The 13,791-nt window shown below is 34.8% G+C and overlaps 1 protein-coding gene across 1 annotated transcript in view; it reads left to right on the forward strand.

The window, feature by feature from the left end:
* The window catches only part of HMCN1 (hemicentin 1), a 442,964-nt gene that overhangs the window by 134,425 nt on the left and 294,748 nt on the right, over nucleotides 1-13,791 (forward strand). The window lies entirely within an intron of this gene.

The following is a 13,791-nucleotide window of genomic DNA, read 5'->3' on the forward strand; positions in this document are numbered from 1 at the left end:
TGTGAAAAATTCTGTCTCTTGGTTCAATGAAATCACACAGCATGTGCATTTCAGTGTCTTGTTTCTTTTTTTCAACATTGTATTTGAGAGACTCAACCAAATTGTTGCCTTGTAGACCATTCATTCCCTTTCACATATTGAATTCCATTTTTGTACATATTACAATTTACTTACCATTCTGTTGTTGATACAATTTCTAGGTTTTATATGATACAGATAATACTGCTTTGAACATTCAAGGATTTTCATTTGCTGTACATACATATTTATTTCTCCTGGTCAAATATCTGGAAGGAGAATATTGGATCACAGAGCATAAATTTACCTTCTGTGAGTGCCACCTAACTCTTTCCTAAATTTGATTTAGTTAACTCACACCAGTATATAAGAGTCCTAACTGTTGCACATCTTTGTCAACACTTGGTGTTTTTTGTCTTTTTTATTTTAGCCATCCTGGTAGGTATGTGGTTTATCATAATTATTTCCTTTTGTACATATTTAATAAATGTTTCCAGTCAGTTTTTAAACATTTCCTTCAGAAATATGACTGTTATTGGATATAAGCATCTCAGTTTGAGTTATAAGAATCCACATGAAAAGTTACTTAAATTATTAATTTCTTATTTAAGATAGTTCCTTGATTATAATTTAATGCCTGTATGACAAGTATATTCTGTATTTTGGACTTTTCCTTATATCTTTCTAGTAATCTTTCTGGCTAAATATAATCCTTTTTGTCTTGTGTCAATTTACTGGCCATATCATTTAATCTTTAGATTTATCTATTGGTTCTCTTAACCTCTGAGTCAAGAACTAGTCATGCTAATTCCTGGGAGTTAATTAATATTTGTTGATTATAATCTGTTATTTTTTTGTTTATAAATGTCTCTGATTAACAGCAGCATTATTTACTAGCAAAGTTAGAAATAAGGTACTTGAGTCCTATTGATGCAATGACTATCTTTTATAGTTATATGTCACTAGTGAAAGCCATGGTTTGATTTTTCTAAACTGCTTTATGTATTCAACATGTTAGATAATTAGCTGTGATTTCATTTCTCTACCCTGTGATTGCTTAAAGAAACATTGTAGTCATTTTTCTTTCCTATGTTCTTTCCTATTCCAATTGAGGCCAAGAGATTTGGTTTCTTATTGAATCATAAAGCAGTATTTTTTAATTGCTTTAAAACAAAGATGCAGGCTTCAATATATTTAGCTCCAGAAGTTTGAACAGATTGTATGACAGGCTATCATAAAAATTAATTATGGAATGGAAATAAGGAAGGTGTACCCCTCCTGTCTATTACAATGTTCCATTTGCACAACAAGGACTTATAAAATAACTTAAGTGTGAATGCAATAGTTTTCTTAAGCCATGATGAATTCCCAGCTTTTTCTTTTGTGGTCTGGAAACTCAAAGTATTGTGCTCAATCAGTCTTGAAGGATGGCATTTGAATTGCTTCAGTGAATGAGCAAGTATAAGACTTTTTTTTAGATCATTCAGTAAAGATTATCTAGACAGGATGTGTCTTTTGTCCTGGTATGCTTGAAACTGCTTAGTTCATTAACTATAACCTGCAGCATTAGTTTGTGTCCTAACTCTATGTACCTTATTATAATTTCATTTAATAATTAAAAAATCTGCTTTAGGATATGAATTCTGTATTCCCAAATGTCTACTTATATGAGTGAGTGAATGTTGTATTTATAAATAGGCACTCAAAAAGGATACAATGTGTGTATTATAAACCTAGCTATGTAAATAAATCTTTGTGTATACACACACACACACACACACAGAAGTACTGAAGAACATATTGCCTATAGTATAATAATGTGTAATATTTACTTTCTCTTATATAATTATCTCTTTCTCATAACACATGTTGCTGTTACATGTTACATAACACATGTTGGTGTTACAGAAAATTTTAATATAACATTTTAATATAAAAACTTAATATAAAATAATTTGATTTGTGATATATATATGTATTCACACACACACACACAGCAGGAACTTTAGAATTGATCACTTCCTCCAAATTTAGTTAAACTGAGTATCAATGTATTATCAAATTGATAGAAAATTAGGGTTTTCTAATTGCTTTAATATATAGGTCGGTTTAACAACCACTCATATAGAAACTTGCTAGTCATTCTACTATAGTATAATGATCTAAAGCTAATGAGCTTACCAGCTGTTGAATGTATGGATATACTATAACTTGAGCCACTCTTATTCTTTATAAAAAAATGTGATTACTTATAATTAATATGTAATTTTTGCCTTTATGTCAGAGTTGAAACACATTTTCAGACTTTAGTTTTCCTTTTTCTTCTTAATAGCTGGATTCTTTGTCTTTTAAATAATGCCACTTGAACCTCATCGTCTCCTTTTGTATTTCAGATCATTAAACTAGATAACCAGTTTTTATTTCTCAAGCCAGAAATCTGAAAATCATTTCACACTTCCCTTCTTTTTCATGTATCACATTATATTGCCACCTGGTAATGTTGAATCTGAGATAGTTTTGAATCTGTTTCCTTTTCTTCCTTCCCTCTGTCATTAGTTCTTTGCTATTTTTTTTTTTTTTTGCTGTTGAGTCTACTTGAGCTGCTATATTGTTCCTTCTGCTTCTAATCTCTCGCTGCCCTTTTATTTCATCCTCCATGTGATCCTTTATTTATTTAACTGTGTTGACATTAACCTAGAACACAGTCTAAGATTTAGAGGTGTTCAGATGTGTGTTAGCACACCACACCCACCACCATAGCCCCCTGGTCCTCTGCCACATATTGCTCTCCCCACACCTTGCCCTCTGGCAGCCTCAATTCTGAAGTCAGATTTTGAGGGTTTGCTTCTGATTTGGTTTTATCTGACCCTTTGTTTCTCTGTATTCCACATGTATATGAAACCATCTGCTCACCAAAATCCCTTCTACTTCTATTTACGTTGTTGCAAGTGACAAGAGTTTATTTATTTATGTATTTATTTATCTGAGTGCTCCATTGTGTATATATATTTTACATCTTAAGGAAACTATCACTAACACAAAATACACCTGAGTGAAGAAAATATTTACACACTATACATCTGCAAGGGGCTAGTATCCAGATTCTACAAAGAACACCCACAACTTAGCAAATAGGAAAGGAATAACTCAATGTGATCCTTCTTAAATATAAATTGGATTGTAATTGTTTTGTTTCCAACCTCCTATATAACTTCCACTGGTCATTAGGTCAGGCCTGATACCAGCATGCCTTGTGTGGGCTTCACACTCTTCCAGTCCCTTCTGTCCCTTTCTTTACCCACTTCATACGCACACTAGTCATGACATACTTTTGTACCTTTCAGATTGGTCATGTCATATGTTAACTCAATATTTTTAAACTTGTTTTTGCTTCTATAATAATATTCTCCCTCTGACTGTGCATTTGACTTCTGCTCATCCCTCTAAACCCATTTCAAGCATGCAGGGCCAACTTTCCAGATAAATACAGAGTGAATCTTCTGCTGTACCAATATAACTGATACATACTTTAATTACTATGCTAATTACAGCGCTGTTATGGTTTACTTACCTGTTTATAGACCAAGCAAATAGTATATCCATTTTCATTCCTTGTCAACTCTCCATGTTATTACTTTTCTATTTGCTATCTGACTTTGGGAGATTAAGGTTACTTTAGTGGTAAATTTAATGTAATACACACACACACATACATACACATATATACATACATACACATGTTGATTCTCAGTGATGCAGACTTGAAACTTATTTTTCATTATAACACTGTGTTACTTCAGTTAAAAAAAATAGAAAACAAAGGGATTAGCTCTCATCTTGATAATTAACCCTCTCCTTGTTCCCTGCAAACTATCCTCATTATGGGTAATGAAGACTGGCAAATATATAAATGGCAAATCTGAAATGAAAACTAGGTAAGGGCCTTCTCTCCCTTTTTCCTTATTTCATATTTACCCCATCATAGGCAGTGAAGCTGGAGACTGGTTGACTTCTTTCTATGTAAAAGAATCCCAGTGTATTACAGCAATGAATGAAATACAAAGAACAGTGTATGGAGGAGGTCGGTTTTTATATTAGGTCCAAAAGAGAGACTGAGATAAAACTACTTGTGAACAGTGAGTCTTTTCCTGGATAATATGGGACAATGGATTCAATAAAATGCCAATTTACTACTCATGGGGAAGAAGACATAAAAACCTAATAGAAGGGTATGAATTGTTCACTCTCTTGCTCCCAGTGTGTAGAGATTAGACCCATGTCTGTGGTCTCAACAGAAATGAAGGTTTGGAAATTTGCAGAGAGGAAAAAATTTGCAGAGAGCCAATTAAAATATAAGATTTATTCTTTTAACGGAAAAGACAGATGTTTCAACAGGAGTACCGCACACATCAGGAAAGATGAGTTCTAGCTTGTGGGGACTTTGGCAGGCGGTCAGGATCTCTCTGAGCCCATTCTTGATATTCTTTGTGCATTTGTGGGACCTGTACTCAAGCAGTATGTCTAGTTCTCAGCCTCAGAGCCTAGGAGCCTGCCCCCTGAAGTTCTACATAACTAATTTTGTTCATTTTAGAGATTTTGTAGAACCTAATGACAATTGCTGAAAATGGTTCTTAGTCATTCACTCAGATTCACTCCAGGAATGGAATGCAATTGCATCTCTGGCTTCTACTAGGCAAGGGAGATAGGGAAACCCATTACTGAATCGTTTCTAAGCAGAAAGAAAGAAAGAAAAAAAAATCTGGCATTGACCTTTGTCATTTGATTGGCGTGTTAAGAGGACAAAGAACTCACAATTAATGTGTCTTCTAAAGGTATGGAGGCAGATTTACAGTGAAGGTAATGCATTTTAAGTCTTAGGGATCCACTTTGCATAAGCCTTTTCAGTTTCACATTAAAATTCACTTTCAGGGATTAGAAAGATATCAGAAATGTACTCACAAAGTTAAATTGGAGGGCAGGTGGGATTTGTAAGTCTTTTTGTAAGATATTTAAGATTTGTAAGATATTTAAACTGTGATTGGTTAAGAGCACTGTTTCCTTCAACTTGGACTGTGTCTTTGGAACATTTGTTCCTATGTCCAGTGGCATTGGATATTGGCTATATATATTTAGATCCATAACTTTAATAGCTAAACATAAAGTATACCAATGTATGAAACTGAAAGCTTTAAAGCACCCCGATAAGTATAAAAAATGTTTTTTTGAAAAGATACCAGAGGAAATATTAAATTATTATAACTTCTGTTTATTTTGGTGAAGATGTCTATTTTCTATTACATTTGTATTTTATAATATGGGGTTATTAGCATGGTATCAACTATATTTGAAAAATTTAGAAAACAGAGTCAAAATCACAGGAACAGTGAAAGAGTGGCTTCCAGAGGATGCAGGATGGAGAAAATAAGGAGAAGTGGGTAAAAGGTACTGAATTTTAGCAATGAGATGAATAAGATTGAGGAGCTAATATATGAAAGTCAATCTTTTATATTTATGGTCTTAAATAATGCATATTTTTGGCAAGCTGAACTTCCTCAATCATTTGTATTTCATTGAAGTTGTGACACACAAGAATTTTATGAAGATAAATTAATGAAATATAAGTTTATACCTTAAAGTAGCTAGCAAAAATGATTTCACCCTTCAAAAATGCCTGAAGTGTGCTGTTATTTTTTCAGTTGCTGTATATTAGAGAACTTTCACCAAGTTGACACTAGTTTTTGGGTTCATAGAGTTGATATTGAGACTCACTTTTGTCATCAAACCTCTGTAGTGTCCTTATGGATCTCAAAGTTTCTAATCTTCCAACATCCTACTTTTTGTTTTTTGTAGTTTTTTTCAGCTTTTTTTTTTATTTTACAAAAGTTTATTTTAACATCGTTTTGTACATTTTTTTTTCCCATCTCAATTGTAATCCCCGCGGGTTTCCCATCACCAAGTCACCCATGTGCCATCACCATAATCCCATGCATTTCCCTCCCCCCCCCCACCCCACGTTTTTGATCCCATTCCCCACTCCATCCCCACAAAATGTCTTTGGTATATGGTTGTTCATTATTTTTGTTATTTTCTCGCCTGGTCCATTATACTCCTGCTATGAGTGAAACCATCCAGTATTTTTCTTTCTCTTTCTGGCTTATCTCACTAAGCATGATCTTTTCCAGCTCCATCCAAGTTGCTGCAAAAGACATGTGTTTCTCTTTTTTGGCTGCTGAGTAATATTCCATTGTCTATATGTACCACATCTTTTTAATCCTGTCATCTACTTTTGGGCATTTGGGCTGCTTCCATGTTTTTCCAATTGTAAATAAAGCAGCAATAAACATGGGGGTGCAGGTATCTTTTTGAATCAGTGTTTTTGTGTCTTTTGGATAGATACCTAGGAGTGGGATTGCTGGGTTGTAGGGAAGCCCCATGTTTAGCAGTTTGAGGAACCTCCAAACAGTTTTCCATAGTGCCAACGTCCTACTTTTTAAACAAAAAGATTTATTTATTTATGCATACAGAACTAGGGTACAGGCCAAAAGTTTAGGGACAGTGAGAGGATTCACTAGAGACAGATTGGGAGCAGAACAGGCCGACTGATTAAGTATACTGCTGAGGGGAGTCAGGAGAGGTCTGCCTCACCATGTGGATCACCTCTGGGGTGGGCAGGGATCGAACTCATGCTGAAGTGGCTTTAGCTTCTTAATGCTGTGCTTTAACCCACTGTGCAACCAGGCAGGGCCCACCAATTCTTTTACCACAGTCCATATTCTTCATATGATAGGTAAAATTGTAATTCCACTAGACGGTCTGGTTTTGCAAAAACCTTAGAATACCTCAGTTATTTCTTATTTTCACACCTGCTCAAATATTTATGGTCTACACAATGACTCACCAACCACACTTACTTATGAGCACTTTTGAGAAAACCTCATTCTAGAATTATCCAAATTAGTAGGCGTAGGATACAATACAAATGGTTATTATCAGCTGATGACCCCAAAAGACATCAGAGTGTGACATTTCTTCAGTGGATTTGTTAAGATTTTCAGATGATGAAGCTGAGTTTTTCAGCACTCTAAGGGGAGACCCATCCTTAACAATAGATTTTCATTAACTAAATTCACAGTGTGTTATATAAGTCAGAGTGCTGGCTCATATTTCTACCATGAGGTGTCTAATTGCTGCAAGTCTAGAACACTCTCTTTGGCATCACTTGTTCATTTGCACACTGTGGGTGCATAAGAAGGTGAATCATCATCTGAAGGTTGCCTAAAATCAGAATAAGGGGAGACTTGTTCCAAGATACTATTCTGAGCCACCACTATGTTGATATAGAAGTTCATTTTCACAAGATGATGAGGTTTGAGGATCATGCATTTCTACTTTGTATAACTCTTAGGTGGGAAGAAGCAGCAAGGGGGTCTTTAAATTCCATGATATCTCCTATCTGGACCTCTCCACTGAAGTCTATGTCTAGCTCTCTGACCATCTCCTTCATATTTACACCTGCACATATGATTGGTGTCTTAACTTTTTTATGCCCAAACTGAAAGTGTACATTCTACTCCTCATTCTGGTCTATGAAATCTGAGTTAATGGCAATTGAAGTATTATGACACATTAAACCTTCAATAAATCCTATTAAGTCTGATTTCACTAGACATTCAGATCTGGCAACTTCCCACACTCCTCAGTCACAACCCTGGTCTGGGAAACCATCGGATCTCCTACCTGGGTTACTGAGATGTCAACCTATTTGACCTTCTTGCTTTTAATATTGCATTCCCTACAGTCTGATTTCAATACATAAGTCATTGTGTCACTTCCAGGACATCAAAGTTGAGCTGGAATGTATTGTCTCCATACTTGCTAGGTTACTTTTTTTTTTACTTTCTGTTTTTTACCTTCAACTAGATTGTCATGCTCATGTCATGCTTTGCACATAGAAACTATATATTTTTTCCTTTGTTATTCTTCATAACATGAGCTTTCTAGTCAGTAGATAATAAATACTCTGTGGCTTCCAAGCAAGTTTGAATTATGAGCTCTAAGTTATACTCAGGGTAGGAATGAAGTAGAGTTGGAATGGAGGGTAGGAGAAACTGTCCTGGTTATCCACAGGAGCATGTTTATCTCAGATGGGTGCAAGGTGAGTGCATGGATTCATCATGTCAGGTTTATCATAGCATGGTTCTTGGAAATGTTGCAAGTCTTTCTACATGAAATACAATATAGCTTAAAGATGTTAAAATTTAATATCACTTTATTCTTTATAGTTTGCTATCCATCCAAGTATGGTAGCAATATACATCTACTCAAATCGCTATGCTTTGCAGCTCTCTTTCAGAGCACCTGTATTGGATTTTTGGTTTAAGCTAGCTGTTATTTCTGCTTTGCTGTCCTTGTACTTCCTTTCACTGTGCCTACCCAGTCTTTTTACACTCTCTTGCTTTGTTGTTTCTATTTTCTATGCAATTTCCTACCATTAATGAGCTTGGAAAAAAATGTGTATCTGGTGCTTTAGAGAAGCATACACATGAGAATTTTTCAAACTCTTGTTTAATTTTCAAGCTTTCTCTCTTAAATTTTTAAGGGCTAGTAGCCAGAAAAAAGAAAAGTACAGTCTGATGCTCCCACGTCAGATTACACCTGCGAGTTAATATCCTGTTCAGCTTCAGGTTGAAAATTGAATGCTCTTTGCAGTTAACACAGGGCCCAACTGCTACCTTTTTGCACATTCTTAAGTCTGAAGTTAAAGAACTGACATAGAGTGTCTTCCTCCTTTCTCTTGCTTTTCTTCATGTATCTTTCACACTTTGTCTCCTTTTTCACATATTTATTAGGAATCTACTATATCTCAGGTGCTATATTAGGCTCAGGGGGTGTTATAGTGAACAAATTCATGGAAATTAAGGTTTAGGGGGAAGACATGACAAAAAACAAAAATACAAAGATGTGCATAATTACATATTATTTTTTATACTTACGCTATTTATTTTCTCTTTCCTATCAATCTCTGCCCCCACATGTTGTGGGGAAATCCATTTGGATATAGTCATTGCATTAAAAAATCCTTCCAGATAAAGCTGTTCTTAAGTCCATTTCTTGAAGGTTTATGTGAAATTTGCCTTCACTTTAATTTCTAATTAGTAATTTTGTATTGCACAATATCTAGTAATGTATGCTGACTTTGTATTTAGAGACAAATTTACATCTCATTCATAATAGAATATCCATAGGAAATCACTGTTGAGTATTATTATAGAGAATACAAAATCTTTCAACTTGAACTGTGTCTTCCAGAACACAGGCTTATATATACAAAATAATAATTGAGCCAGAATCAATCTGCTTATGTATTTAAAAGGTACAAGAATTCTTTCAAATATCAGTTTCCTCATTTACAAAATAAAGAACTGGATTAGATGGTCCCAATGGCCTTTTGGAATATAAACTGCTACAAATCATCAGAGAAAAATTTTACATTAAAACATTTAATGTACATTTAACTATTCCCTGGGGGTTTGAAAAGGTTTTTATTGTCAGTATAAATGCACCAATCCAAACACTTACATTTTTCTAGTTCTATTTCATGTCATTTTAATAGGAGCTCATTTCCAATCTCATGAGAACATTTGTCATAGTTAGAAAGTTAGAGATGTTATTCCTTACAAAGGGCAACTTGAGACGCCAGAAACCCCACTTGTGGTGGGTTCTGTAGCTTGCTTATCAATAAGTAATCTTCTTTTGTTCATACCTTGGTAATAACTATATTTTTCTAATAAAATGAGTTGCATCTGTTTTCAATTTTAGTTTTTCTTATAAGTGGATGAAAAATGTGATTTGAGACTCTTGACAGGATGTTCGTACTTTGTCTTTCCCCAAAAGTAATATTATGATCCTTGGTAATCCCTTTGTGAAAGCCTCACAAATGTTGATGAATGGGAAGTGGTATTAAGCATAAACCAAAGCCTGCTTATATTCTGTAGGATTTGAACACTTGCCTTTTGAAAATGCAACTGAGTTAGAGCATCCTTGATTTTAATATTTTATATGATTTTCTGTTTTAGGGGTTTCCATGTGTTGATAATAGAAAGCAGGATGATTTCCAGTGGTATTGGCTTGAAGGAAAGATATGTTTGAGGAGCCTACTATATTTAAAGAATATATTTACAGTATATACATTTAAATTTATACTACACTGTATGTTTACAGTGTAGTTGAATATACTTTATAGTATATAGTATAGATTATATTATATTTAAAGTTTTAAAGAAGGCTGCATAAAAATATTGATGTCATTTATATTTCTCCTTAACACTGTTGTAGTTCATTGTTTAACTTGAGATGTATTTCTTGTTTTTAAATTATTTTCTTCCTTTTCAATTGAGAATAACTTGTGACCACACTTTGTATCTTACCTTTAATGCAAATTTTATTTTCATTTATTTACTTTATTTTCTTCTTTGCCCACTTTGTCTCTATGTGAGACATTATCTTCAAAGTTATTCAGCATGTCAAGTTTATTTAATTGATTTCCAAGTAGTAAGTCTTTCCATCTTCTTGAGTTAGACAACCATGTTAAGTGCAAAGGAGAGAAAATGTCAACTTTCTGATTGGTAAAATGTGTTCTTTTTTTTTTTTTTAAAGATTTATTTATTTATTCATACAGAACTGGGGTACAGGCCAGAGATGCAGAGGGTGAGAGGATTCACCAGGAACAGACTGGGGAGCAGAACAGGCAAATCGACGAAGTACACTGCTGAGGAGAACAGTGGGTGGGTCAGGAGAGGTCTGCCATGCCATGTGGATCTCCTCCGGGGCAGGCAGGGATCGAACTCTTGCGGAGGTGGCTTTAGCTTTTCAATGCAGTGCTTTAAACTGCTGCACCACCAGCGGTTATAATATTAGTTATAATCAGTCTGAATTATATAGCCAATGGACAGATTTGATTTGTGTTTTGTTCCCGCACAAGAGAGAACTCAAATAATTTTTTTAAATGGCATCTTAAAATTTTTTTTTGTTATATATTTCTTTTTTTTTTTTACGTCATTCTTCATTTTATGCATTTTTCCATCTCTTGTAATCCCCATGGGCTTCCTACCACCAATTCACCCGTGTGCCACCATCACAGTCCAGAGCACTCTTCCCCCCCCAGTTCCGATCCCATTCCCACTCCCACCCCCATAAAATGTCTCTTGTTTATAGTTGTTCATTGTTTTCATTTTTACTCTATTACATTTGTGCGTCTCTCTCTTTTTTTCTTTCCCAGATCCCTTACGCTATTACTATTACCGAAACCATCCGGTATTTTTCCTTTTTTTTCTGGCTTATTTCACGATGCATGATCCCTTCTAGTTCCATCCATGTTGCTGCAAAAGGCATGAGTTTATTTTATTTTGATTGCTGAATAATATTCCATTGTGTATATGTACAACATCTTCTTAATCCAGTCATCTAATTTTGGGAATTCGGTTTGATTCCACATTTTCCCTATTGTAAACAGAACAGCAGTAAACAGGGGGGTGCAGGTGTCCTTTTGAATCAGTGTTTTTTTGTCCTTTGGGTAGATACCTAGGAATGGGATTGCTGGGTCATATGGAAGCTCTGTTTTTAGCAGTTTGAGAAACCTCCAAACAGCTTTCCATAGTGGTTATATCAGTTTGCATTCCCACCAGCAGTGCAAGAGAGTTCCCTTTTCCCCCACATCCTTGCTACCATCTGTTGTTGCTAGTTGTTTTAATCTGTGCCATTCTCACTAGTGTGAGATGGTATCTCATTAAAATGCCATCTTTTTCAGACAAATTTAGTGATACATGCTTTATTTCATATGTAAAATTCCAGGTGTTTTAAAACATGAAAATTTGAGAAAATCTGTCATTTTATTTATGAATTAAATAAGCATAATATATTTGGTTTTCTGTCCAGTTTATCCATGAACTGCTGTAGGATTTTCTTCACAAACTATCACATTCAATGCATTACTCTTTTACTGAATGTCTTTCAGTAACTTTTCAGGGACAGCTTTACAACACATTGCAGTTTTCATAGCCTGGTCTTATACAAGCTTCCAGCTTCATCTTTTGTGTCTGTTTTTTTGTGTGACCACCTTGCTGTAGCTATTGGACTTGTTTGTGTTCCCAACAAATCTGCAGGACTCCTGTCTCCCTGCATTTTCTCAGGTCTTCTCTTCTACCTGGTATGACTTCACCTCACCTTTTCATCTGCAGAAATCTTTTTTTTTTTTAAAGATTTATTTATTTATTCATACAGAACTGGGGTACAGGCCAGAGATGGGGGGGGGGGTGAGAGGATTCACCAGGAACAGACTGGGGAGCAGAACAGGCAGATCGACAAGCACACTGCTGAGGGGAGTAGCGGGTGGGTCAGGAGAGGTCTGCCACACCATGTGGTCACCTCCAGGGCAGGCGGGGATCGAACTCCTGCGGAGGTGGATTTAGCTTCTCAATGCAGTGCTTTAACCCGCTGAACCACCAGGGAGGGACCCATCTGTAGAAATCTTACCTAACTTTCATGGATAGTTTTTATCATCACATATGACACAATAGTTGTAATAGTCAATTAAGGGTCAAGAAGGGAACTTAGGGGGAAGCCATTGAGCATCTATTATGTGATAGGTACAGTGGAGGCTCTTTATGATTACTATTTTAACAAGGGATCCTTGTATCTTGAGTTTTCAGAACATTTTTTAAGACCAGCTTCACTGACCTTTGACATGTGTAAGGCATGTCACTTGGATTTGGGTTCACAAAGATAAAGGAGATCTGAATGATGACCCTGGAAGAAAGGCAAGAAGATTTTTAAAACTAAATGACATATAATAAGTGAAAAATATTTAGTATACACTTCTGCAGAGAAGAGGAGTAGCTGTAAAATATTGACTAAAATATGCTCTTCAATACATTGGCAGTACTTGGAGAGTACCTTAAACAATAAACATTTGTTTTATGAATGAACATAATTACCTCACATTGTTAATTACCGGATAATATGTCTTAGCCACTTGCCTCATCCTTGAGGACAAAAACAGGAATGCTTTTTATAGAGAATGAAATTATTACATAATGTTTATTGTTTAATTAATTGATTTATAACAATCACTGTTGAAATTGAAGAAAATGTTTTAATTTGAATAACTTGGCTACAGCTTAATATGTAGCTCTGTTCAGTGTTCAGTGTTTTACGAATAACTACAAGCAAAATTGTTCACAAACGGATATGTGAACCAGAGAAAGATCTTAGGAGGATTAAGATAAAATGATTCAGAATTAATTGTAACTTATACGCAATGCCTGTCCAGACATGCACTCTTTGTCTAGTGAAGAATTGTATTTGCTGTTGCAATATGTTCCTGTGAATTGGAAGTTTTACTTTCTTATAGTGATGCATCAACATGCTTTTATAACCCAATTTCCTAGTACTTTATCAAAAACAAGTTTTCAAGAACATAGTAAGTTTATTCAAACCTGAAATATTTCTCTATATTTTAAACATACAATCATTTATTTTCCATTATTTTTTATCCTTATTGGACTTATCATTAAAAATGAACATTTTGCTGGCATTGTAGTTATTTTTCAACAATATACATATTATAATACATGTGAATCCAATATAATATAATAATTAATATACCAAATATGTTGAAATTAGAGTTGGTAATTTGCTAAATAAATACCTTTGGTAAATTGCATCTTGGAAGAAAACTAGAAAGAAATAAGGGAAGGTAAAGGGATGGCAAAATAT

Source organism: Condylura cristata, unplaced genomic scaffold, assembly GCF_000260355.1.
Source record: "Condylura cristata isolate star-nosed mole 26May11 unplaced genomic scaffold, ConCri1.0 scaffold00024, whole genome shotgun sequence".
Lineage (NCBI taxonomy): Eukaryota > Metazoa > Chordata > Mammalia > Eulipotyphla > Talpidae > Condylura > Condylura cristata.